Below are 26,158 nucleotides of genomic sequence, written 5' to 3'. Positions count from 1 at the left end.
TGTATCTTGGTTTCCAATCTGTGGACCATAGATCTCCTGAGGAGCCTGGACTTAGTATAAGAGGGTCATGTGTCATTATGCACAGAAGTGGCCAAAACACTTTCTGAATGTCAAAAAGGAGCCCCCCCACTTAGTTTACTATCAGGGGTGTGGTTGCTTCATATAATCTGATTCTAGGCTGGTCCCAGAGAGCTGGCATGGAGCCTCCCCCTGGAAGGACTGTCATAAGACAAGGGATGGCTTCCGAGAGCAGGCCAGCTGCACAGCAATAATTGCCAAAATTCCCTATTTACAGCAATGGGCACTTGGCAAATAACAAATTGTGCTATTTATGTAGCTGTTTCTTGTCAATATATGTGGGGATTCTGTAATTATCACGAGTGCTATTCAAAGCTTCTGGAATCTCAGACAAATGAGGGCAACAGAGCCACTGCACCTTGCAAACACTGCTGCCCTGGGCTCCTGCTCTGTCACACAATCTCATTGCCCAGATAGGAACAAGGGGCCAGGGATGGATGTACTTTGCCTGAGCAGAACTTGGGTTGGTCCTGATGGTTCCTCTTCAAGGTGTATAGGACAGCCAGGAGAGTCATACTTGGTCTACAGAGACACTCCGGCTGATAGAGCAACCTTTGTCTACTCATTCCCCATTTTCACAGCCAGGAATATCTTTCTAAAACATAAATGTAGTTGTGTCAATTCCTGCATTAGTAAAGTCCTTTAGTGGCTTTCCATGCCCTGAAAATAAAATCTAAACTCAAGCTTGTAGGCTCTGTCATCTCCCCCTGCTAGACCTGTCCTTCTTCATCCTCAGCCCTTGACCGTCACAGTCTTGAGGAAACCAAACACTACAGTCACAGTAAACGCTGTGCAAATCCAAGGATGATCTTGCTTGCTTTCCTCTGGCTTTGCACATCTGTCTCATCACTCTGCCCTCTTCATCCAACTCAGCCTAAATAATAACTGCAACTGATTGTTTTCCAGAGATGGCCATAAAAACATCACCTTATCTTACATGCTCTTCTACAGCATGACCCTGATACACCTCCAGGAAGATGTGGGGTTTACTTCTCTACCCCTTGAGATATGGGCGGCCCTGTGACCATTCTGTTCAATAGAATACTGTAAAAATAATGCTAGACCAGCTTCAGGTATGGTTCTTAAGGAGCCTGGCATCTCCACTTCCTGTTTGTTGGCATCTGGGCTGCCATGTGGATGGTCTAGCACACTCTGTTGAGAGAGAGCCAGCTGGATGGAGCAGCACAGGATTTCAGGCATGCAGAAGATCTCAGCTTGGATGTTCAGTATAGTACAGATTTCAGATGATCTAACCCAGCTGATGTTTTATTGCAGTGACATGCAGGACTTCAGGCAAGAACTGTCCATCTAGGGCCAGTCAAACAACAGAACTGGCAGGACTGATATAACACATTGAGCTTTCTCTGCCCACCAGGCAGGATCAAAAGCAGTTCTAAAATTTAGCTAGTAGTTGTTGTGGTTGATATCCATCTATTCTCTGGTTTTTCTGTCTTGCCTTTGCTGTCTTAAGTTGTCAAATATTTTGAGTAACATCACAGAAAGTGGCTTGCCAGTTGATATTCCCACAACATCCTGTGACATCAATTGCCATCCTATCTTTAAGCTGTGTGACCATTCGAACTTTATCTCCCTCCTCTGACTTTGACTTGCATAACTGAGAACAATGATCCCCTCTCCCTACAGCCAGGGTGAGTGACGTGCTGCATGTGAAGTACCTAGTTGAAACCATTGCACCAGGTAGTACCTTCTCCTCATGCAATCTGTCCATTTGTCTCACACTGGACTGTGAGCTCTGAGTGTTTGTACACCCCTGACCGGCACTGAGAGGCATTCAGGGCATCTATCCAAGGGATGACAGGATAAAGCTTCTCTGGTCCCTTGTTGAAGGACTCCTTCCTATAAGGTGAGTCCAGGAGCGGGTCTAGGGGAGACTCCATCACAGATACTCCAAAAAATTTCCACCATGATAGAGAACAGACCACCTGTCTAAAGGTGGGCCACCACATTGCTGGAACGCCATACCACACAAGTGTACTTGGGCATCAGAGACTGATGAGGTTTCTAGGATACAGTGGCTTTGTTCTGATGATGGAGAGAACAGAGCAGATCACAGCCACTCAGTGTCAGGACAAAGAGGGCCACCGGACCTGCCTGCAAATGCTGGCCACCTCAGGTTACACTGCTCAGTGAGGGCAGGCCAGCTGACATTGACTGAGAACATGGTCACTGTCCTCCCCCAGGTTTGACTCTGCCAAAGCATGCCCTTCTGGGTCCTCTGGAAGCTGATAGGGACCAGAATGGTTGTTTTTAGAGCCATCTCTGGAATAAAGTAAAAGGAAACGGATCAAACACCTTGTCTACTGGTCAAGCCTGGAGTTCCTTCTAGCGGCATTGGTCAAGTCAAGGTAATAAGAAGGTTCCTTCCAGCTGCCTAGTACTCTGGTTTCAGTTGTCTGGGTTCAAACCTCTTCCACTCACAAGCTATGTGCCGGAAGCAAATATGTTACTTAATTTCTTTGTACTTGAGTTAACTCATCTGTAAAACAATAGTATCCACATAATAGGGAACAAGTCACTTAATCTCTCTGAGCCTTCATTATCCATCCATAAAATGGAATTGAGAACAGCCACATCTCATGACTATTAGATGGATGATGTACTAATGTGCACAATATGGCTTGGAAAGTTGTTGACACCTTTTGTTAATATAATGTTTTCCAGTTATTTTCTTATGCGATATTAAATTGTATTAATAATTGAAGGTGAGGACCATGTCGTATCTATACATCCCGGTATTCATTCTGCACTTCTTGTTCACAGAGTCTTCAACAAATACTTCTTCATTTGATTGAACCTGAGGTATTTAAACATACATTGGCCCAAACACAACAAAAACAATTTGTTTCCATGGACAAGTCATTTTTCCAAGCCTTATTTTACTAATTTATAAAATACAGAAATGGCTTATACACACAGGAGAGAATTAAATGAGAGTGTACAGAAGACATGAATACACTTCTCACTACATGTAGTTGTTACTAAGTGCCTCTGAGTCAATTTCGACTTATAGCAACCGTGTACAGGGTTTTGAAGGAGCTGGTGGTGGTTCACAGTCCAGTGCTTATCTGATAGTGCCATGTAAGGCCCTTATTGCGCAAACCCCCTCCACCCCCGCCACTTTCTCTCAAGTGTCTGGGAACAAAACCATTTGATGTTGTATTTGTACATTTTATATTTCCATGTGTCATAGTTCTCTTTCTGTCCCCTCTCCCTTTTAAGTCTCTAGTAGGAGTGAAGACATGCCAAGCTACTTGGATGTTTTTTTATGAACTTCTCAGGAAATGTCTGATTCACTCATAGTATCAGCAGCTGGGTTTTTCTGTGATTAAAACAAGAAATGGGGAATCAAAGAGCTGTTAGCCAAGTACATGAAAACAGAGCAAAGGAGCAATAAATATTTGCTGACCTTTGTGCTCAGCTCTCCTTCTGGTTCATGTTGACTGGTGTACATTGTTATGACTGCAGTGCCAAGTTAGGTACCCTTGTCTTTACTATGATTATTTTTCAGGCAGTGGCCACTGTTTCCCTATAGGGGTTCAAGTCTTTGCATGGCCTAGTCATTTGTTCTGTCCACATTGGTGAGGGGACTTGATCTTATCCAGGTCTGTACACTTACAGTAAGAAGGTAGGAAGTCTGAGAATGCCTGGCTCTACCCAGTGTCAATGCTCCCAAATCCCCCTGGAAGTGCTACTTGAGCTTCCAAGATGTTTTCAGGAACTCCAGGCTCCTTGGAAGAAGATGTGATCTGGGAATTTGGGCAATGGCATAACTGTCCAAGGACACCCACGAATCATTCATCTTATACTGTATAAACTGTGGTTCTTGGAGTAAGAAATGGACCTCAAGACACTTTTAGTCCTTTTACAGATGAAGAAGTCAAGATCCAGAGGGCAAGTGCTCACCCAAAGGCACAGCTGGCCAGTGGTGGCTCAGATGGACTGATCTCCCACCATGATGCTGTCACAGAAGCCAGCAAGCTGAAAATACTAACATCCTCACCCAGTCATGCTCTTCCTCCTTTGGCAAAAGGGCCTAGTGCCATCACCAACAAACAGACAGAGGGAGACATTTAGTTCTCCATTGATTTGCAAATACTTAAAGCAGCCTGATTGTTCTGTTGAATCCCAGCAAAGATGTGCTGCTGCGCTGTATCTTGCTATTAGAAGGATCCCAGGAGACAAATGCCTGAAGTTCTGACCCATGTTCTACAAGGCAGGATGTCCTATTCCCTAATCATTTCAAGCCACATCTCCAAATCAACATCATCATTTGATATATGAATATTCAAAGAGCTTGGGTAGTGTAGTAGACTATGAGCTGGGCTGCTAACCAAAAGGTCAGCAGTTTAAATCTACCAGTTGCTCCACTGGAAAAGATTAGGCTTTCTGCTCCCATAAAGATTTACCATCTCAGAAACCCAATACAGAGTCACTAATGAGTCAAAAACCGACTTGGGGGCACACAACCACCACACCACGCCAATATTTATTGCAGACTATTTACCAAAAGGTAGCTAGACAAAATATGGTATATCCTTAATCAGCCATAAGCAGACATGAAGTTCTGGCAATTTCTATGGCATAGATAAACCGTAAAAAGTTTATGACAGGTGGGGATTGGGCACAGGAGAGCTTGGGTGCTAGGGAGGGGGGCAATATACAGGGAGGAAGAGGGAAGTGGGGAAACGGGGCAGATGGGAGAACAATTGGGCATGTTCGAAAGGGCTAAATGGGGCAGAGATAAAGGATGATATATGCACAGCCTTGGAATGGCAGGGCTCTGAGATATAGGGATTGAGTCATGGTTGGAATTGGGGGGGGGGGAATCATGTTAAGATGCTTGACTGTTTTTTGTTTGTTTGTTTGTTTTAATCTTGGTTTCCCTTGCATTATAATATAGAGTAGACACTGGATAGGGAGAGAAAGGAATAGTCAGAAACACCACCCTAGAAGGCTTGTAAGTCCATCTTCTACCTATGACTGATTGGAATACCTAAAATGGGGCTTCAGCGTACCCAGTGAACGAGGCTTCTTGCAGAGTCTTTGCAATACATAAAACTATAGGTAGAAACCAGAACCACATCCAGATCTCCAGAGATGAGAAATCTCTACTTGAAAGGATGAGCAGACCAGCCTGGAGTGGCTAGAAGAATAAAAGATACCTCTTGAAAGAAAGACCTGCAGGAAAAATGGAGGCAGATGGACTGTTACTACAAGAACAAACAAATCGCTTCCCTAGGAAACATCAAGGCAACTGGCCAGGTCTTCTCAACGCAAACCCCCTTCCAAGACTAAGACTCAATGGAAATGCACGCTCTGATTGGTGACCACACACATCACCGATGGGGGGAAGTGGGGTAAAAGAAGCAATGAAGTGGCAAGCTAAGCCCTACAATGTTCAGTGGACTTCTGTGGACCCAGTTGGGGACCTGGTTGGCAAGCAGTGTGAAGAGGCCTGGGGACTCTTGGGCCCAGAGTCAGTGGCATGGCCACAGAGGACTCGAGAGAAGAGCGGAGCTACTGACTGACGGGAAGAGAGGACATATGCACAGGAGCGCCCACATTTGCAGATGATACCCATGTGACCTGGACCGGATGACTAGATGATCAGAGCTCAACCAGGAGAGGAAAGAAGAGGGGAAAAAGAAAGAAAGAAAAAAAAAAAGAGTGAGCTGATACAGTCTGATGAACTTGACCTATACCTATGGAGCAGCGACTCAAAAGAGAGAACAAATCCTCACAGCAAGAAACATTCACCCACACACCCACACACAGAGTGGACAGAGAAGGGCAGCTTGGACATTGGATACTCAAATGGGGAGGGGAGAATTACAAAGGCAAGAAGTGACTGGCTTACAAGCTTTCAAGAGGGAACCTGGTACTAGGGAGCATGGCGGAAGGCAGAATCTCCAGTAGGTACTATTCAATCTGTCTGGGCGGAGCTGATGAAAGGAGATACAGGTGGGTAACTCATGATACTGTAGGGAATAATGCTTATCAGGACAGACTATGAGGGTTGGAAATGCAAAGGTAGAAGTTTTGTAACAAGGAAGGGAGTGATTAATTCCCCAGGATAGGAGCGGAGGCCTCTGGGACCATCAATGGAGAAGAGCCGAGAGTGGGACCCTACCCAGAGAAACAGAGATGCCTGAGATAGATGTAGAGGAGTGATGAAGCGACTGGTGACTTTGTACCCAGAGAGGGAAAGGGACTGTGGGCCAAAAACTGGGGGGAGGAGGGGGAAGTGTAGGGGGCGGGTTTCTGGTATATACCCTTTGGGTAGATGATGATGCATGGAGGGGATTGGAACCACGGCAATGAGATGATATACGATGGAATGAATGTAAAACTAAAGTTCTCCCATGTAAACTATCATATAATTAACAATAAAACATTAAAAAAAAGTTTATGACATGACAGTAAATCATGCTGAGTTCTTTCTAATTTGAATGGATTTCTCTCTGAGGCGATTCACCTATTTGCTATAGGAAGGTAGATAAGAGACTTCAATTTTTACCATCTTTTGGTATAGCTTAAGTTATATAAGTCAGTCATAAAAAGACAAATATTGTACGATCTCATATGAAATATCTATAATAGACAAATATGTAGAGACCAAAGTTTGTTGTTGTTGCTATACGAGGCATGGGAGGGAGAAAACGTAGGGGAGTCATTGTTTAGGAAGTACTGATTTTTTTTATGGTGATGGAAAATTTGGCAATAAATATTGGTGATGCTGTACAACATGATTAATATACATGGTGTCATTGAACTGTAACACACACAATAACTGTACACATTGAATTGGAGGGTTGGGAAAGAGGGTGGAATGGAAAGAAGAATCACAGGAAGGAAGTGGAATAACTGAGGTTACGTGGCAGGGATTACAATCATTGTGATGAAATGAAGCGCATGATTTGTTGAATGTAAAACCAATGATCTGCTCTCTAGATTTTCACTTAATGCACAATAAAAATCTTCTTTTTTAAAGAATATTGGCAAATGTAAGTTCTACATATTTTTATAACAATAAAATAAGAAAAAAGGATGATATGAATACATTCACAAAAGAGCTTTTTCCTTCCTTCCTTTTTTTTTTTTTTTTAACAAGGGCCAGCTAACTTTATAAGGCATGACAGTAAACCATGCTGAGTTCTTTCTAATTTGAATGGATTTCTCTCTGAGGTGACTCATCTATTTGCTACAGGAAGGTAGATACAAGACTTCAATTTTTACCATCCTTTGGTATAGAAAAATCTGATTTCTTTGCAAAGAAGAGCAAAACTGTTAGGCAGCCAACTGCAGGTGTTAACATGTATTAAGACTGGTGTGTGTACCTAGTTGCACAAGAAAGCAGTATCATGGGCCAGAGTAGTATTTTAAATAGGGTACCTAGGGTGGGATAGGTACCTCCTTAGCATATTTGAGGATGAGGAGGCTGGTCTGTGGGTTGAAGTGCCATGAGCGGAAAAAAGACTGAAGATGAATTTGGAGAGAAAGGCAGGGGATGGACCACGCAGTACTGATTCTAGTTGATGTTTTTGAAGGGTCACTTGGATTACTGTGTGTAATAATGGGAGCCTGGATAGGGTAGTGTCAGTAGAGCTAGGAAGAAGGAGATGAGATAAAGATACATGCTGAAGGCAGAGTGGGCAGAAGGTACTGCTGGGTGGAAGGAAAGAGAAAGAAACCAAGGCTGATTTCTAAGATTCCAATCTGAAGAACTCAATGAATGGTGGGGACCATTACTGACAACAAAGCTATGGGATCAACAGGTTTGCAGGGTAGAGTGAAAGGCTGCTGTCTTTCAAACACTCAGATCTCCATTTCATGCTACATTTTATTTCATATCTACCAAGTTCTAACTTCAGTAGCCCAATAAATGCCATATGAGTTGTCAAAGAAGCTATTGCAAAATACAACACAAACACACACACCTATACATACATGCATGCATATACACATTTATTTATTCAGAAATTTTTGTTCTCTAATGCTAAAATAATTGGCTATTTTACTTAAAACTATACTTGCATAAATATATGTGTGTATATACATGTCTGTGTTCAGATAGGCTAGGTGTACATATAAGGATGAGGATGAGGATGAATGACCCCCAGGATCTGCCCACTACAGGGGAGAGTGATGGGCCTTTGCTCCAGCCAGCTTTGTGAAACAAACACAATGAAGTCACATGAATTTGGGCAGGAGCTGGGAGAGGTGAGAGGGCCCAGCACAAGCCAAAACTACTTGTCGTGGATCAGCTTTATCCTGTCAAAAATGAATCTTTGCTTTAACCCCTGGGCTACATAGCACAGAGGAAGAGCCAGTTCTAATAAGTTCAGAATCTTCAGGTTTCCACTTTTGTGCATAAAACAAGAACAAGCAAAGTGCTCACGAAATTGCTGACACAACAGATTTCATGATTATCTTTTTAATCTCCCTATGGGCAAAGAGCCCTCCAATGTTCTGGGAATATATCAAGAGCATCAATAAATAGCACCCAAACCAGAGGCCTCAAAATGAGGGCCACATTTGGGCCAAATATGTATACTTCTTTGATATCCCTAGGTAAAGCAACATGCCACTGAGAAACCTACTTGCAAACAGTTCTTAGGATTCCTGGGAGAAAGGGTGGCCAGAATCTTGTGAATGAATTAAAACTTTCAAACAAAGGGAGGATCATAGGCAGTTATGACCTTGAGGGAAAAGAGGTGAGTCATCAGCCTATGGTGGGGGGGAAGGTTGATTGCTGACAGTTTATCTCAAATGTCCTCAGAACAAGCAACTTGGGATCTGACACCACTTCCTCAAGATGGTGGATGAAAAGAAGGTAATGGAAAGTGTAAGAGACCAGGTGTCTTTGGAGGCTCTTGACATTGTTTAAAAATGAGAACAAGAGAATCCCAACATGGGAACAGTTTTGGAAAAAAATTCAGGAGACTTTGAAGAGTTCCAGAAGATACCTGGGATTAGGGAAAGGGTGGGACTTTGAAGACCTAGTATTCCAGGTGGAACATGAAGTTTGGGTCATAGAGGACTTGTTGTTGTTATGTGCCGTGGAGTAGGTTCTGACTCACAGCGACCCTGTACAGGGTTTCCGAGGCTGTAAATCTTTACAGGAGCAGAAAGCCTCATCTTTCTCCTGCGGAACAGCTGGTAGTTTCGAACTGCTGACCTTGCAGTTCACAGCCCAATTCGTAACCACTACACTACCAGAGCTCCTTCATAGAGGACTTCATAGTGTTTAATATATGATCACAGGCTGGATGGGCTTGGGGAACAACAACTACAATCTGAAACCTCACCATAGCCCATACTTTATGACATGTTTGTTGTTGTTAGGTGCCTGTTGAGTAGGTTCCTATCCATGGTGACCCTCTGGACAACAGAACAAAACACCAACTGGTACAGCATCTTCCTCACAATTGCTGCTCCCTTGAGCTTCTTTTTGCTGCCACTAGGACAGGCCACCTCATTGGAGGTCTCCCTCTTTTTCACTGTCCCTCCACTTCATCAAGCACAATGTCCTTCTCCAGGGACTGATTCCTCCTAATAATAAGTCCAAAATACAACAGATGATGTTGGCTATCTTGGCTTCTGGTTGTAATTCTTTCAAAAAAGATTTGCTTGTTCTTCTGGAAGTCTATAGTACCTTTAATATTCTCCTCCAACACCATAAATCAAACACATCAATTCTTCTATGGTCTTCCTTATTCATTGTCCAATTTTCACATGCATATGTTGTTGTTGTTATTAAGTACTGTTGAGCTGGCTCCCACTCATAGTGACCCGATTAGGGTTTCTGAGGAGCTGCTGGTGAGCTTGAACTTGCAGATAAAACCGACTTTGCAGTCCAGTGCATTAGCCCACAGCATCAAACCAGGAGTCCCCATGCATACGAGGCTACTAAAAATGCCAAGGCTTGGGTCAAACACACTTTAGTTCCTAAACTGACATCTTTGTTCTTGAACACCTTAAAGAGGTCTGGTGCAGCAGATTTGTCCAGAGCAATACGTCATTTGATTTCTTGACAGCTGCTTCTTCTATAACTGTTGATGGTTGATGAAAGCAAAATGAAGTCTTTGACAACTTCAAACTTTTCTTCATTTATCATTATGTTATTTATGAATCCAGTGGTGAGGATTTTTGTTTTCTTTACATTGAGGTGCAACCCATACTGAAGGTTGTTTGATATTCACCAGTACATATTTTAAGTCCTCTTCACTTTCAGCAGAAAGGTTGTATCATCTGCATATCACAGGTTGTAATGAGTCTTCCTTCAATCCTGATGTCACGTTCTTCTTCACTTCATCCAGCTTCTTGGATTATTTGCTCAGCAAACATACTGAATAAGTATGGTGAAAGACTACAACCCAGGCACACACCTATCCTAATTTTAAACCATTCAGTACTCCCTTATTCTGTGAAAATGACTACCTCTTGGTTGTACGGGTTCCTCATGTTTGAGAATATTCATTCTCAGCAATGTTGTCCATAGCTTGTCAGGATCCACACAACCGAAAGCCTTTGCATAGTTAATAAAGCACAGGTAAACATCTTTCTGGTATTCTCTGCTCTCAGCCAATATCCATCTGACTTCAGCAATGATATCCTTTGTTCCACGTCCTCTTCTGAATCAGTTTGATCCTTTGGCAGCTCCCTGTTAGTGTACAGTTAAAGCTGTATTTCAATTATCTTTAGAAAAACACTTACTTGCATCTGATATTAACAATATTGCCTGATGATTTCCACATTCCGTTGGGTCACATTTCTTAGGAATGGGCATAAATATGGATCTCTTTCAATCAGTTGGCCAGGTAGCTGTCATCCAAATTTCTTTGCATAGATGAGTGACTGCCTCCAGTGCTGCATGTTTGTTGAAAGGTTTCAATTTATATTCCGTCAATCCCTGGAGCCTTGTTCTTTGACGATGCCTTGAGTGCACCTTGCACTGCTTCTATCAGTACATACCATTGGTTCTCAATTATATACTACCTCTTGAAATGGTTGAATATCGATCATTTCTTTTTGGTACACAGACTCTGTGTATTCCTTCCTTCTTCTTTGATACTTTCTGCATCATTCAATCCTTTGCTCAAAGAATTCTTCAGTGTTGAAAGTCAAGGCTTGAATTTTTTCCACAGTTCTTGTTACTTGAGAAATGCTTTATGTGTTCTTACCTTTTTTTTTTTCCACTCCAAATCTTTGCACATTTCATTATTACATTTGACTCTGTCCTCTCGAGGTGCACTTTGAAATTTTCTGTTTTGCTCTTTTACCGCCTCTTTTATTCCATTTACTTTAGCATTTCAATGCTGGAGAGTTAGCATGTATCTGTCAGTCAGTGTGTTGTACTGTGGTGGCTTACATGTTACTGCAATTCTGGAAGCTACACCACCTGTACTTTACACACCAGCAGGATCACCCCTGGTGAACTAGTTTCAGCTGAGCTTCCAGACTACAACAGACTAGAAAGAAGGAGAGACAGACTACTTCTGAATATTTAATCACTGAAAACCTTATGAATAGCAGTTGGTCAGATAGCCCAAGAAGATTTAATATTGAAACATAATGACGAGCACCCAAATATTGTCAGAATGTTGGAAAATGAGCCCTTAAGTTTGGAAGGCATTCAAAATATAACTGGGAAAGAGCTGCCTCCTCAAAATAGAGTTGACCATGATGATGTGAGTGGGATAAAACTTTCAGGACATTCATTTGCTGATGGGGCACAATTCAAAATGTAGAGGACAGCTGTAACCATTTATTAATTATCAGAACATGAAATGTATGAAGTACAAATCTAGAAAAATTGTTGACAAAAAATGAAATGGAACACATAAACATCAATATGTGATATGAAAAAGGTATTTGGAATGAAGAAGTCATTGGTCCTGCAAAATTCTATCATGTGATCTCCAGCATCATTTCTATCACCAAGGGTCAACTATTGACCCTTCCTCTTTGTTTCCAGTCTCTACATTCCCATCACCCATAATTATGACTACATCTTGATTACATGTTTGATTCACTTCAGACTGAAAAAGTTGGTAGAATTCTTCATTTTCATCATCATTGGCTTTAATTGTTGGTACATAAATTTAAGTAATAATGGTATTAACTGGTCTTCCTTGTAGGAGTATGGATATTGTCATGGACAGCATTATACTTCAAGATAGAATTTGAAATTTTCTTTTTGATGAAGAATGTTTGTCATTCCTCTTTAGTTTGCCATTCCCTGCATAGTAAACCATGTGATTGTCAGATTCAAAATAGCTGATACTAGTCCATTTCAGCACAGTAATACCTAGGATTTCAATGTTTATGTGTTCCATTTCATTTGTAACAACTCTAATTTTCCTAGATTCATACTTTGTACATTCAATGTTCCAATTATCAGTGGACGTTTGCAACTGCTCCACCTCATTTTGAGTTTTACCCTATCAACAAATGAACGTCCTGGAAGCTTTATTCCATTCACATCATCATGGTAAATTCTACTTTGAGGAACCAAAGTATTCTGAGTGCCTTCCAACCTGAGGGGCTCATCTTCCAGTAATATATCTGACAGTGTTCTGGTGCTATTCATTGTATTTCAATATTCAATATTCTGGTGCTATCTGATAGTGTTTCACTGCTATTCTTAAGGTGTTCTGTGGATAAATAGAAGTAGTCCACCTCTCCTTCTTCCAAGTATGTGTTTTTCTGCAAGCTCAGTTAAAACCTGTCCACCAAATGTCTTCCTCCAAGTTTTCAGAAGGACTTAGAGTCACTGTCAAATTGTGAAATTGACATGCGTCTTCAGGGGAGGGTCTTTCTGGTCACTGGATCTTTGCAATGCCCAAACTATCTGGACAGTCCTAAAAACATGAAGAGACCAGACACATCACTGACTACGTGGCCTCTGTGTTCATGCTTCCATTAGCTCTCCCCTTCCCTATTAACTGAGGTATCTTAAGGATTTAACTCAGGACATGGTTCTCAAAAAAGGTGTGCCATAAAAGGTCCATTTCATTTTACTTGGGACTAATAGAGCTCTCAGGACTCCTGGCGTGGTGTTGTAGGATAAACGCTCAACTGCGAGGTAGGTTTGAACCACAAGGTCAGTGGTTCAAAGTCACCAGCTGCTCCTCTGAAACCATATACAGGATTTCTCAGAGTTGGAACAGACTCAATGGCGATTAACAGCAACAACAATACAGCTCCCAGAGCCCTATGAAATGACTTGGCAAATAGCTCTTAGTTCCCAGCTTAGTGAACAAACTCTGTATTCTGCAGCCAAGATAAGAAACACACTGCATTCATTCATTCATTCATTCACTCACATAATATACACTGACTGAGCAATTATGTCATGCAATGCACCACATTGGGTATTACAGGGACACAAAGATAGGATTACAGCTCTTTAGACAAAACTGGGAAGAGAGGGCTGGATAAAATGTATATTATAAGAGGAGAAAGCTTGCATAAAGTTCTCTTAGAAGAATAACCAAGAAAAGCGGGACTTTAGGAGGACAATCACACCAGTGTGATTTCAAGGAGATCATACGTGAGGGTACCGGATAAGAAGATGCATAGGACTTTAAAGGTGAGGGAGGTCTGACCAGGAACTGGGATTTCTTGGTGAGTGGTAAGAAATTTGAGTTCCTGCATGACACTAATGGTTAAGGGCTTGACTACTAACCGCCATGTTGGTAGTTTGAACTCATCCAGAGACACTTAGAAAGAAAGACTTTCTTAAACTTATTAAACTTGAAATAGTCACAGCTATGAAAAACCTATGGAGCACAGTTCTACTCTGCCAAACGTGGGGTCATCGCAAGTCTTGACTGACTTGATGCTAACAGGTTTTGGGGAGGAATTGGTTTTTCCTAGACCTTCATATATGGGTATGTAAGAGATGGAAGGAAGATGGTTGGCAAAAGGACAGTGTGGGATACTCTGAAGTAACAACCATGACAATGCTTATGATTCCTGAGTTCTTCCGAAGTGTCGGGCATGGTTCTAAGCACATCATTTACTTAAGGATTCATTTACTTAACTCTTACAGACGGCCCTATGAAGCAGATACTATCAATATCCACATGTTATAGAAAAAGTGACCCAGAGAGAAGCAAAGCAGCTTGCTCAAGGTAGCTAGGGTAGGATGTGAATCCAAGCAGTCTGATCCTAAACCCATACCTCTCACTACTGGGCCATGACAGCCCTCTGTAGATGGGGAGGTAACTGGTTTGGGGAAAGGAAGGCTGAGTTCAGAGCAAAGTCTGAACTGGACACTGCTCTGTGGAAGTTGATCTGGTATGGGTAGAGCTGAGTTTTCCTTGGAAGGGAGCAGACTGAAATCAGGACAATAATTTAGATGACCCAGAGCTGAGGTCAAAACCATGGGAAAACTATCATAGCTGGCATGTTCTCATGCCAGTATGTACTGGGGGCAGTTGTGTTTCAGTGGGAAGCCCTGGGTTCCTCTGTGTGGTAGGCCTGAGTTCAGTTCCTTCCCAATACCCTTCCAGCACAGTCAGTACCCAACTGTTGGCGGAGGTGTGTGTTGCTGTGATGCTGTATTTTTTCCAGTAGAGCTTTCAGGCAAATATAAGCCAGGACGCAAGACCTGGGCCCTCTCTTCCAAAAAAAAAAAAAAAAAATCTACTTCTGAAAAAGCTGACAATGAAAGCCCTATGCCTCTGAAGGAAGTGTTTCATTCCACTCTGCCTGGGGTCACGACAAGTTGGGGCCAATTTGCTGGCAGCTAACAACCACAACATTATGTGCTAGACACCAAAAAAGCAAGCTACATGCTTTACTTTATTTACCTCTCGTAAGAATGCAGGTTAAATAAGAAGAGTCTGGGGCTGTTGTTGTTGTTGTTGTTGTTAAGTGCTGTCAAGTCAGTTCTGACGCATAGTGACTCTGTATAGGGTTTCTTAGGAATGGTTGGTGAGTTTGACCCCCTGAGCTTGTGATTCAAACCAATCTGGCAGTCCTGTGCTTTCTCCCACGACACCACACCAGGACTTCAAGGTGTGTGATGGTGGTGGTGGTTACGTGCTGTGGAATCAGTTCAGACTCATAGTGACCCTGTATAGGATTTCTGAGGCTGTAAACCTTTACGGGAGCAGAAAGCTTCATCTTTCTCCCTCAGAACGGCTGGTAGTTTCAAACTGCTGACCTTGAGGTTAGCAGCCTAACTCATAACCACTATGCTAGGGTAGGTGCTATCAAACTAGCAATTTCGAGTAAATATACAGATGGAGAAACTAAAGCCTTAGTAGTTAAAAGTTCACAAAGGCCGTAAGTGGCAGACCAGAGCTTAGATTCTAAAAGCAATACAAAGAAATGGTGGTAGGTTCAGTACAGCTTGCTAAATCAAATGTGAGACATGATACTGAAGGGAAGTACAGAGGAAACAAATGCTTTGGGACTTGACAAGATCTTTGTTCTTCATTGCTTTTGGGATATGAAAGGAAGAATTTGGCTGGACAGAGAGAAAACTGTTTGAGGGGGTGTTGCCTGATATTCCATGGGAGAAGGGGGGGGTGATCCATCACTGCAGACTTGCAAATTCACTGGAGTAGAGGAGTAATATCTTTTCTGTCCCCCTCTCCAAGTTGGTTCAGACAAATTGTGGGTATCTGAAGCTAGATCTTTCTGTTTTTAACCTCAATGATCTAGAAAGACATAGGAAAGTCTGCCAAAAGAATCTGCCTCAGGAAATTCCCAGTCAGGAGGGCACTCATGGCTTGGAATGGGAAGCAAACATGCCAACTCTATGGAAGGCAGAGCTGGAAAAAGACTCATTGGATGTCCACCAGTTAAGATTTCCCAGGATGAGCTCAAGGTGTGGGCACAGGTGCAAGTCTGTTCCCATTCTGGCAACCCCGCTGGGTGGAATCTAGGTGCGTGTTGTAGCAGGTATTGTCAGTGCCTTCCCAGGTCTGTCTGTACCCACCCTTCCAGAACATGACAGCAACTCTTCACCTGAGGGCTTCCTTTCTCCTAAGTGTTCACTTACCTCAGAAAAACATTGGACGTCCTGGAAGCTATGGACCGCCAATACCTTATACACGATCTCCCAGAGTTCCTCAGTGAAATTGAGCTCAGTTGCCCACAATGGTGACTGGCTTGATGATACACTTTGACTTGATTATTGTTGATGTTGTTAAGTGCTGTCAAATTGGTTCTGACTCATAGTGGCCCTGTATAGGGTTTCCAAGGAGTTACTGGTGAGTTTGAACCCCTGATCTTGTGCTACAATGCTTTATCCCACAGTGCCACGCCAGGACTCAACCTTTATTGGCTTCTGTCCTTCCTAGCCTCACTTCCTCTAGGGTTTGCTGGAATCCTTCCCCTAAATGAAAAACTGACATTGAAATTCTTATTTCTGGGTCTGCCCCTGAGGGAGTCCAGCCTATGACATGTATCTTGGGTACTGGAGTTTTCCCAGTGCAAACCTGCAAGAAAGAACTGACTCCTCGTTGGAACACACTAGGTATCTGTGTTCCTACTTCTTTGCGTTAAAATCTGTTTCTTTGTTTTATTGTTATTAAATTTGAAACCCTCATCTGGAGTCTCTATATTATACAAAAGGAAACAATTAGAAAAATAAGATTAAAGTTCACTTTGGAGAGCATTTATTCTGAAATCTCAGGCATGATAAATGGCAAATCGTATACTGAGATTCTCCAGAGAATAGTCTCAACTCCAACTATTAACAAAGAATAGAAATCACTGAATACCAACATTACAGTAAATGGAGCAAGGATGGGAGTACCATGTAATACATCAGACAAATAAGATGGAAGAGCAGAAGTCTGGTTCTCATGGAGAGATGTCAGGTACTTAAACAATGTGTGTGCTTTTGTGCTCTCTCTATGGAGGGTGAAGGCTGCTACCGTATGTGGGCTCCTCCTAAGATTAAATTGAAAAACGGTCTGCTCCAAAATTAATTCCCCAAACTCTTTTCTCTCTTCCCTAAGTGGTAATAAATCAGGCCCATCAGACCTGGGTCTGTGGCTACCTAGAAGGGACTGGAATCTCAGAATTCTGCATCTCCTATCATTTCATGGTGTCACAGAGGAGCCTCAGCTTCCTAATAAGAATAGTAATTGACATTTATTTAGGCTGTGCTCCAAAAGCAGAATTGGAGGCAAGAATTCCAGTGCAAGCAGCTTTTGTGGGAGCACCATTAGAGAAGGGAGAAATGAAACAATTAAGGAAGGGCAATTAACAAAGTTGTGTTATCAAGCAAGTTGTTGGGATGAACAAGAGCTACTTCTATTGGGAGAGTTCTGGGGGTGGTATCGAATATGCACTTCCAGTATCCTAACTGAGGCATGAGGAAACTAAAATATTGATCCACCAACTCCTCTCAGTTTGAAGACCACTTGGGAAATGGAGGAAGGCTGTTAATTTCCTGGCACTTTGGGACTGTCCTGTATTCTGGTGGTCTGAAAAAGTTCTGACTCCTAGGGGTTGGCAGTGGAAGTTGGGCAGGCACACACAAGAAACTAGTTCTGAGAGGATTCGGAGGGATGTCATCTACTCACATGTATGCCTTCACATATTCCTCAGAGCAACCTGATGTAGTATGCACTGTGCTCCGTTGCCAATGAGGAAACAGGTTCTGCAAGGCAAAGCACTCTTCATGGCTAGGTAGCTAATAAGTGGAAGAGGCAGGATTGAACCTTAGGCAGGTTTCACTGAAAGGGTCTGCTCTAAACCTCCACACTTTATATCCAGTTAGGGATCCTGGAATAACAATTCACCAGCAAGGCTGGGTGCAGCCCCTGGGCCTAAGGACTAGATTTGTGGGCCTTCTGAATTAAGTCTTGTCTCATGAGTAAGGAGGGGAGACAGTAATTTAAGATCTATAGAAACATAATAATTTACTCTCCTTGTGTTAATCCCCTCTGATCACCAGTTTTAGCTTGTGTCGACACTGACAAATTAAGGACATGTTCAGCACTTCTGTAAGAGTAAACAGCAAATTCCACAAGCGGTTCTAATCATTTTTTTCTTCCAGGGTGAAATCCCTTAACTAAAGACGTCTGCCCAGTGAGTGAGTTGTTGCGAAGACCTTTCTAACTAGACCACTGTTGTTGCTGTTGTTTTTAAGTGACATGGAGTCTGTTTCAACTCACAGCAACCGTGTATAGGATTTCTGAAGAGTGGGTGGTACATTTGAACTGCTGACCTTGCGATTACAGCAGTCCAGCACTTATCCTACAGTATTGGGACCCCAACTAGACAGCTGTTGTTGTTGTTAAATGTTGTCCAGTAGGTTCTGACTCACAGTGACCCTATATAGGGTGTCCAAGGAGTGGCTGATGAGTTTGAACCACCGACCTTGTGTTTCAAACTGGCCTTGTGGTTCAGTGCTTTATCCCACAGTGCCCCGCCGACTTGACAACTAGGTTGCCTTAAATTTCAAACCCCCTTCAGCAAGTCCCTCTCTGAGAACCCTGGATTGTAGAGGGATTTCCTGTGGGCATTCTCCACCCTGTGGGTTACATGGATGGCTTGCATCTGAATGACCCTGGCTCTGGTTCCAGGAGAAGAAGTGATTTGTAAAGGGTCAAGGAGAGGCAAGCTGTCTTTAGAAGAGTATGGGGGAAGGGGATGATGAGTTGTACAGTGTTAAAGCACTTTGCTGCTGACAGAAAAGTTAGCAGTTTGAACCAACCAGTATTCTATGGGAGAAAGACAACCTGCTTCTGTAAACCCTTTGGGGCAGATCTGCTCTGTTCTGTAGGATCACTGTGAGTTGAAATTGATTTGATGGGAGTGTTTTTTATTTTGTTTTGGGGGCATGGGGATAGGGAGGGTGAAGAGCAATCCCCACCCCCTCACTGGTGTGGGCACTGTAGGATACACATTTGATGGCTAAAGTTAGTGGTTCAAATCCACCAGTCACTCCTCAGCAACCCTATATAGGGTTGCTATGAGTGGGAACTGGCTCGACAGCACTTACCAACAATAAAAACAACATTTATTGAGCACCTACAATGTGCTTCTACTCTAAGGAAGTTGAGGTGGGAAGTTCTGTGTCTTGTTCCAAAGCATTCACCTTGTTGTTAAGAGGCAAGGTTAAACCCAGTTACATTTGCAAAGACTCTATTTCCAAATAAGAACATATTCAAAGGTACAGGAGTTAAGATTTCAAGGACATAGGGGGTTGAGGTGAAAAGTGAGTGTTGATATGCAAAGTTGCCTCTCCCTTTACTGGGGGAGGTGGGAACTGGGGAAGGGGCAGTCTCCAAGGCCTGTTGGGACTCTACCCGCTCTTTCCCCTCAGAACTGGCTATTTCCCCAATTAGTTGATACTTTGGCTTTTAAGAAAAGCAATCTGGACTCCAGGGAGCACATCCAAATAAATCGTCCCTTCAGATATTGGAATCAAACAATGCCTGGAAGAAGCTTAAGCTTCAAGAAATGATGGCCACCTGATAAGGCCTGTTCCAGAGAAGACAGCAATTACCCTCCCAGTGACTCTCTAAGAACACATCCAAGCTAGTCTTCATTTGCCCTGGAGGGTGTGGGGGGGTGATCAGTGGAAGTGCACCAGACCCAAACTTCTTCCTATAGGAGCTACCCTGCCCTTTGCCCTCTTGAAAGAAGCCATGGTCTGGAGTAAGATCAGAACCAAGGGAAGTCAACCAATAATCAAGTCAGTGGCCTGTGGCCCTTTAGAAGAGTTCTATCTAGGACCATGAACTAATGAAGAAACCAAGAGTACCACAGGCGGGTGTGAGCAGCCAGGGTAGACAGAGTCAGGACTAGGGCAAAGCAGTTATGAGGAGCAGAAATGCCTGCCACCAGAAAGAAAGAAAAGGACTCTGGGAGGTTGAGGACTAGGAGAGAGAAGAAAGTAAGGAGGGAGAAAGAGATTGAGATCTTAGAGGTGCTCTGACTTGGGGATACAGCAAAACCAAGGAAATCTAGGAAAATCGAGAAAATACACAATGGACATATAAAAATGACCATGATACCAGAGGAATGATAATATTTGAAGAGTCCCTTCATTCCCCTAAAATGGGCCCTGGACTCCTAAGAGTACAGTTAAGCCGTAGATGTCAAAAGAGGCCCCACAACTGAATGCAGAGGGTCTAAGGCAAACATCCAGGGATTTCCTGCCAGGCTCAAAAGTTGCTCTTGCCATCATGGGAAGCCTGACAATGACCAGATGGCTACTTTCCAAAGAGGTCTGTAAAGGAAGATACTTCTTTTGTGTGAATAGAGTTGACACCTGCGTTTCCCATGGACTTCTCGGAGAATGTCAACTTTTAGACCCTGACACATCAGGAACTTCTGGTGTGGTGCTGTAGGATCAGCACTGGATTTTGAACCACAAGGTTGGCAGTTCAAACTCACCAGTTGCTCCTTATATAGGGCTGCTATGAGTTGAAACTGTCCCGATGGCACTTACAACAACATCCCCATCAGAAACATTCTGTTTGTGTGTAAGGTCTATACCAGATAACTCAGCTAACAATAAATCCATAGCCTTCACTAAGGCACATTCTTATTAAGAGAGTTTATCTAGGGAGAGGGGCCTTTAATTAGTCCAGTATCAATCATGGAACTGTCTTTGAAAGCAATTTCAAGGCTATGGATTTATTTTTGGTTGAGTGATCTGGTATACCACCTTACACACAGGCATATAGACATATCTGCCTGACAAAAGAGAACGAGGACTCGAACAATATGAAAATGAGGCTCAAAGATTACGTATAAAACTTTTGAAAGCTGACAAGATTTACAGAGGGTATTTCTGCTGTGAAGTTTGATTTAAGGACAGAGAACTGTCTATACCATTTGAGAAAGGTTTTAAATATTGATTTTGTAACCCATCTTATAATCTCAAAGATTCAACTGTGTACTTTGAGATTATAAAAAGATTATAAAGTGTGTCATGTAGGATAATTAACAAATTTTCACAAGGTATTATTAATAAGTAACAAACCAAGCATGTGTCTAGAGAATTATTCACAGGCTTCTTCCTCTATCTGGGGCAGGCTCAATGAGTTTATAGAAATGCAAATTTCCTCAGTCAGTGTTTCTATATTATTGTTGTTTTTAAGTGCCTTTGAGTTCCTCCTAACTCATAAGGATCCTATATAGGGTTTCCACTGACATTGTGGTTCAAACTGACCTTGCAGTCCAGTGCTTTATCCCATAGCACCAAAAGTAGGCTCTAAGATAAATGTGTGCTCTCTTTTTTATTTTTTAAGTTTTTATTATTACTATTGATAAATGTTAGAAGGTTTTTGGATTTCCCCCATGGTAGTGAATCTATAGATAACAACATTTAGATGGAATAGAAACCTTTTTTGGTGCAATCATAGAGTTTACCACCAGTTACCTTCACGATGATTCATCTAAAGCTTTAGAGTTTCTGTAATCCACAAAAACAGAGATCCAAAAAAAAAACTATGGTGCTTGGTAAAAGTAATCAGTAATGGCTGCTCAAGCTCCTTAATGTACACACTAAAAAGTACATTATTAATAAAAATAAAAAATAAAAGATAGGGAAGCACTGACATTTAAGATAACAAATAAACAAACAAAAAACAATCTCCTATGTTGGGTTGGGCCACTGTGTTCCCAGACCTGTACCCTAATGGGTTTGAAGACTATAGGCCTTCTATAGGAAGCAAATTCATATAGCTCCAATAGGAGTGGGTAGTTTGAATTCAGGTGGCAGTGCAAGGTTTGGGTGGGTTTTAGAGCATACTGGGAAAGGAACTGGGCACTCTGAAAGAGACCCTGATTCTGGTCAGCTGACTCATGAAAGGACAGTCCTGTGGCCCTTTCTCTGGAACAGCCTGGGGTGACAGTGCACAGCTGCTGAAACCCTCTAGCCTGATAGCTGTCCATCTCTGGACAGGGTGAAGTAGATGTTAACATGATTGGATGATGGTACACTCGCTTCTTCGCCTGTTGCCCCTCAGCATCCTGGGCTATTCCTCAGTGAACCTGGAACCTTTTCTGTGACTTACCTGAACCTTTTTACCTAACTGGAGGGCAGACCACCTGGGTCACTTCTGGCTATGCCTGGCCCTACTAAGTTCTAACCCTGCTGCTGTTTTTTGTGAAGCACTAACCCTAGGCAAGGACAAATGACATAGGGATGGAAAAATCATATCTAACTAGTAGTGAAGTAATCCTGTGGTGCCCCCAGGCGAGGGACCACCAGCATCTCCCCATCATGTCCTCTTACTCTTTATCATCTTCAATTTCTGCTGACTCCAGTTTCCCTGAACTTGAAAGTCTCTACTTTTTTGAAATCACCTTTCTCTCTTCTTCTTTGGAAAATGCCTACCTACCCTTTGAGACCAGATCAACCTCACATCCCTGACACCTGCAATGCCTTCACAGCATGTTGTACAGACCACAGCTGGCATTAGCACAGGGTAGCTGCTGGTCAAATACGTGGGTTTCTTTCCAAGATCGGTTCCTGCTGGGCTGGTTTGTGTCTGTGGCATATGGCAGGGCTACATCTAGCATTTACACATTAACACATTGCAGAGGCTCAGGAAATGCTTCCTAGATGGCTGAGGAAAACGGAATTCAGCTTCTTGCAGCTTTGACTTGTGACTTGTCTGTTGCCTACTGGCTACTGAAATACCATGTTGACTCTTGCGGTATTTCTGGATATGCCTGACAATGTTCATTTAACAGCTCCTGGGGCATTCAGGATAATATGTTTTGCAAAGGGGATAAGCAGAATCATTCATCCCTGCACTCAACAAACAGGGTACATATGCCAGACACTGTACAAAAGTAGGAAGAATAAAATGCCTTTTATTGTTATGCTTATGCCTTTGTTGTTGTTGTTAAGTGCTGTTGAGTAGGTTTTGAACCATAGTGACCCCTATAAAAGGTTTCCGAGGAGTGGCTGGTGAATTTGAATTGCCAACCTTACAGTTCAAACCGATCTTGAGGTTGAGTGCTTATCCTATAGTGCCATATATTCTGGCAGGTAGGATGACCTAAGATTTGATTGTTGGGGACCTCTAACCTTTGCCTGAACAAGAGTATGAATGCTCTGCTCATGATCCACTCTCTTCCTCACCCACCCTGGCTCCAAGCTGCCCCATGCACATAGCTTCGAGTTTTTACAGCTGGGGTTCTTCTCCCCAGGGAGCAGACAAGGGCAAAGGCCTGCAAAAGCCTTGGCAACAGGAACAGGACTATTTGGGCAGAGAATTTTGGGGTTCCAAACACTAGACCGCAAGGTCACTTTGAACTGCAAGGTCAACAATTCAAACTCACCAGCCGCTCCTCAGAAACCCTATACAGGGTTGCTATGAGTGCCGTCAGAAGTGACTCGATGGTACTTAACAACGACAACAACAACATGTGCCTTGAGAGTGTTCTATAGGGGGAGATGTGGACTCAGGGTGGACACTGGCTTTGGTGCTGGCTTCCTTGTCAAAACTCTAAACAATGGTATTTGACACCAGTGATTGAAAATGGCTAAACTGCAGGTTTATGTCCACTTTCTTAAGAAATGATGTTGAGGGAATTACCCATTTTTGTTCATGTGCTTTGTTTTTGTTTTTCTTTCTTTTTTCCCCCCAGTGAGAATGTACCACTCAGACAGCAGAGGTCTAACCTTTGGCTCCTAGAAATGACCCTCCTCTAACGCCTGGCCATGAATTCAATGGACACATAAGAGACGGCAAAGGTGGGGAAGGGCCTTGCAGCGGCAGGCGGCAATACCATTTTGGGAAGAGGACAGCTTGCAAGAGGAATTCTAATACATATCAAGGCTAATGGCTGCTGAGCAACTCTGCATCTGACACCGCGCCTGGATCTCCTCAGCTCAGGGCAGGGGAGCCTCTATGGTGCCAAAGGTGACAGCTGGCATCCTTATTAATGGGTCAGTGTGTACTCAGCCCTTCTAAAGGGCGGGTGGTGGAGGTGGGGGTAGGGGTGGGCCGGGGTGGTGGCAAAGATTCCACTTGGTGATTTCATGTAGTGATTTTAGAGAATGTTTTTGCTGGAGTGAGGAAGGCCTTACAGAGCTGTAGGGTTCAGGGCAGAGTTGATGAGCTGATTCCTTTCAGGGAGGAAAGAAGTTGCGCTAAGGGCAGGTTATGGTCCAGAGAAGTTGATTGCCTTGTGAGAGGCCACACACAGAGCAGGGAGAGCAGAAGGGGGCTTCAAACCCATGTCTACTCTGACTCCAGAGCTTGAATCTACCCTTAGGACTGGCCATCTTAAAACACAGTCTCACATTCTTTGACAAGCCCTGGACTGAGAGACAACGTCTTGATTCACTCCACTTTAATCGTGGCAGACTTGTGACTGCAGTAGATGGCTGTGGTAATGATGCTGCATGACTTCCAAATCTGAGTCATAAAAGGCCATACAGATGCAGCCTTTATCATATCCCTCTCTCTCTTGGAGTTGTAGCGGCCACTTAGAAGTTCTGCTACCTGAGGCTTCCAAGTTGCAGATGTCACATGCAGGCATTCTGGCTAACAGTCCCAGGTGAGCCTGTCCTTTGGCCATCCCAATTCAGGTGCCAGACATAGGGATGTTGTTGTTGTTGTTGTTAAGTGCCGTCAAGTTTGTTCTGACCCATAGCGACCCTGTATAGGGTTTCCGAGGAGCAGCTGGTGAGCTTGAACCATCAACTTTGCAGTTCAAATGGCTTTGCAGTCTGGTGCATTAACCCACAGCACCACACCAGGACTCAAGACACAGAGGTGGAGAAGCGATATCAGAAGAGGTTCCACCCCCAGCCACCTACATCTACCTAGCTGAGGCCCCAGATTCTGTGCAGCAGCACCCTGCCCTGCTTTTTCTGAATTCTAGATCCACACGATCCAGATGTATAATAAAGAGGCTATTGGGTTATGCCTGTAAATTGGTGAATTTTTTTTTCTCAACAATAAATTGCTGGAATTAAGAGCGTTCAGGTAAGACCTTTTCAGGTGTGTAGCTGCTCCACTCCTTAGACACATCTTCACACATTTGAGGGTCCCAAACTCTCCAAACAGAGGGATCAGACCACTCAAAGGCTCTAGACCTATTGGTTCCAGAAAGGGCCATTCTAGGTTAATGGTGGATATTAAGATGTAAAATGGAAGGGAACAAGCTTTTATTGATCAACTTCTCTGTGCCAGATGCTGTACCAGTTGCCATTACATTAAATCTAATAATTGAAAGTTTTGTTCCTACCAAGTATGAGGAATACATCTGGGAATTAAACCATGCACAAAACACATGGGGCTTCTCTGTGATTAAGGGTGATGGACACCAAGCAAATAAATATATGCTGTGTCTAGCAGTGTCCAGTCATATGGGGGACAATAAAGTAGAGTAAGGGGAAGAGAAAGGCAGTGATGGTTCACTGTAGAATTCTCTCCTTTTACTTAGGGGATTCAGGAGCTCTGGTAGCGTAGTGGTTACGAATCGGGCTATGAACCTCAAGATCAGCAGTTCGAAACTACCAGCTGTTCCGCAGGATAAAGATGAGGCTTTCTGTTCCTATAAAGATTTACAGCCTTAGAAATCCTGTACAGGGTCGCTATGAGTCGGAATCGACTCCATGGCACTTAACCACCACTCAGGGGGTTCAGGTTTGAGCCCTTACCATGGTATCTTATTTGCAGCCACCATCAGTTGGTAATGGAGGATTGCATGTTGCTACGATGCTGATCAGGTTTCAATGGAGTTTCCAGACTAAGACTAGAAAGGCCTGTTTCCAAAAAGCAGTCAATGAAAACCCTGTGGATAACAATGGTCTGATCTGTGACTGATCGCATAAATGGCACATGTTTGGCTAACATTTTGCTCATTGTTCATGGGGTCACCGGGTCAGGCAAATTCAACAGACACTAACAACACCACCACCAAGAGGAAGAGGGAAGACAGGAGCTTTAGAGAGGATGACCAGGAGGGTGGCGTTTGAACAGAGAGCAAGTTTAAATAGTGGAACGCAAGTTGGTTCAAATGAGAAGCTCAGGCTTTTGACATGATTAGGAAAGAATAAATACAGCTATCTACCAACATACAAATCTCTAGCCATTAAACACTTGCC

The 26,158-nt window shown here is 43.1% G+C and overlaps 1 protein-coding gene across 1 annotated transcript in view; it reads right to left on the bottom strand.

Annotated features, from left to right (window-relative positions):
* The window catches only part of SLC24A3 (solute carrier family 24 (sodium/potassium/calcium exchanger), member 3), an 820,359-nt gene that overhangs the window by 303,500 nt on the left and 490,701 nt on the right, over positions 1-26,158 (bottom strand). The gene's annotated exons all lie outside the window — the stretch shown is intronic.

Source organism: Chrysochloris asiatica, unplaced genomic scaffold (assembly GCF_000296735.1).
Source record: "Chrysochloris asiatica unplaced genomic scaffold, ChrAsi1.0 scaffold00039, whole genome shotgun sequence".
Taxonomy (NCBI): domain Eukaryota; kingdom Metazoa; phylum Chordata; class Mammalia; order Afrosoricida; family Chrysochloridae; genus Chrysochloris; species Chrysochloris asiatica.
Note: the sequence above shows the minus strand (reverse complement) of the source record. Positions and strands in the feature narration are given on the sequence as shown.